This window comes from Sorghum bicolor, chromosome 5, assembly GCF_000003195.3.
Source record: "Sorghum bicolor cultivar BTx623 chromosome 5, Sorghum_bicolor_NCBIv3, whole genome shotgun sequence".
Lineage (NCBI taxonomy): Eukaryota > Viridiplantae > Streptophyta > Magnoliopsida > Poales > Poaceae > Sorghum > Sorghum bicolor.
This window is the reverse complement of record NC_012874.2, coordinates 17,520,696-17,523,331: the sequence shown is the minus strand read 5'-3', so window position 1 is coordinate 17,523,331 and position 2,636 is coordinate 17,520,696.

The following is a 2,636-nucleotide window of genomic DNA, read 5'->3' as shown; positions in this document are numbered from 1 at the left end:
CTCAGGTTTCTGAGGGTCCGACGTGACGCCGTGCACGAAACTTTCTCAAAATTTTACCACAAGCTACACATGACATGTGATGACACCTCATAAAGTTTTGCGATTTTTTGAACTCGTTTGGATTTTCTATAATTTAAAACATATTCTGCACCGTCTCAAAAGTCAGGGTTCGCGAATGAAACGTGCTAGAGCTAGGGTGTTTTCGTGCACACGGCCTTCAATTAGCGTAAGTACCATGAATATCGACATTTCGTGCATAGAAACGCGTGATTTCATGCTCTTGAAGTTCTTACCAATATTTTCCAACAAACTCACTTAAACAAAAAAAAAAGCAAGAAATATAGCAAAATGTCTACAAACTAATCCATACTTTGACATGTTGTCACAGTAAGCGTAAGAAGGTCAGAGAAAAAGTTTGGTAGATAAAAACAAAAAAAGGAAGTTTGCCGAGAGCCCTTACCATAGCTCTCGGCAAATACACCTCTTTGCCGAGAGCTAAGCCCTGGCTCTCGGTAAAGACAAATCGTTTGCCGGGAGTTTAACGTTGCTCTCGGCAAAAGGAATGGTGTTAACCCCGTCAAGCTCTTTGCCGAGAGCTCTAGCCAGGCTCTCGGCAAAGAGTCCACTATGCCGAGCGTCTGCCTATGCCGAGAGTTGTGCTCTCGGCAAAGACCTATTTGCCGAGAGTATTTGTTCACCGAGAGTGACTGTTGGCAAATTTCTTGTTTGCCGAGAGCCCGATAGGATGCTCTCGGCAAACTTCAAAGCTCTAGGCAAATCTAGTGTTTCCCGTAGTGTAAGGATAAGATCAATCTCAAATTTTACCTTCGAGGCCGGTACTCGCCGCTTGGAGAACGCCAATTCAAAATTTGTAATGGGCATCGCCCGCGCATCCGGGCGTCTGGGCCGCTCGCCAACAGATTGGTGGCGGCGCCCCCGCTCGTCGCCCCTCAAGCCTGCTAGTGCTACCCAAGCCCAGGCCTATAAAAGGAGAGCACTTCCTCCCTCTCAAGGGGACACACCACTAGCGCACAGAGATACTATATAGGCGGTTCTAAACCCCTTTTTACAGGCGGTTTGGCGAACCGCCTGTGATGATTGGTGGCCTGTGGAAATAAATTTTTCCACAGGCGGGTAACTGAGAACCGCCTGTGGAAATGTATTTCTACAGGCGGTTCAGTTATGCCAACCGCCTGTAGAAATCTTTTTCCAGAAAATATGAAATCGGTTTTTAAAAATAGGAAAAAAAACATTTTACCCTCCTCTACCACTCCACCTATCACTCACTTGTTGTTTGAAATAGAGTTTAGTCCCCACATACTATCATAAACCAAGCATAAATTGATTATTTGAGGTTCTAAACGGATTCAAATGGAAAAAAGTCGTCAACTACAAAGTTTTACAACTTTTTAAGACCTACAACATTTATATTGGTAGTTTCTTCATCCGAGGTCATTTACAAAATTTGAATTTAAAATTTGAAAAATTCAAACGTAGTTTTCGATGACAAGATGATTTCAAATGAAAAAATTATCAACTACAAAGTTTCATAACTTTTCAAGATCTACAACTTTCATTTTGACGGTTTTCTCAAACGAGGTCATTCGAAAAACTCAAAAAATTCAAGTTCAAATTATTTCTACAGGCGGATTTCTTAAGAAACCGCCTGTAGAAATATGTTTTGTTAGAAAAACCGCCTGTAAAAATTAATTTTCACAGGCGGTTTTGTAGTCGGGTAAGCTAATTTCTTTTCACAGGCGGTTTTAAAACCGCCTGTAAAAATTATGTTCCACCGCTGGCTTTGAACAATTTTGTACTAGTGCACATTTCCTCTCCAATCCACCGCCGCCAGGCTACGCACAACACACCGCTGCTCTGCACACACACCATCGCCCAACACGCATCACCGGCAAGCCAAACATCTACAACATCGTCTTCGGCGAGCTCGTCCACACCGTCTCTGGCAAGCCGAACGTCTATAACCACCCCACACCATCGGCGTGACCATGGCAGCTCACTTTCGAAGGTGAAATTTGATTAGTTTTTCTCATTTTTGCATGTCTGTGGTATAGATGCGAATGTGGAGATGATGCACTCGAATCCATGGCCAGCCAGTGAGCCCCGATGACGCCAGAATGACGGTGACGTCTACACCCGGCACATCTACAAAGCGGCGACGGGAAAAGCATACGTGCGCACTACTACAGAATTCATTTGTAAGGGCGGTTAGGAACTCTCTGTAAGGGCGGCTGTCCCAGCCGCCCTCCGGCCTCGTACTTACAAATAAAACATTTGTAAGGACGGGTGCCCCAGCCGCCCTTACAAATACATTTGTAAGGGCGGCTAGTGTTATCAGCCGCCCTTAGAAATATCATTTGTAAGGGCGGCGGGTGACCCAGCCCCCTTACAAATAGTATTTCTAAGGGCGGCTGGTGACCCAGCCCCCCTTACAAATAGTATTTCTAAGGGCGGCTGAAACAACATCCGCCCCTAAAGTGATAATTTGTAGGGGCGGTTCAATCTACAGCCGCCCCTACAACCTATTTTTCAGCGACTAGAGCACGTAATATATAATTCAAATCTGACCACCACACACGCTAGGATGTCCTGCAGTTACACTCGACATCAGATTAACA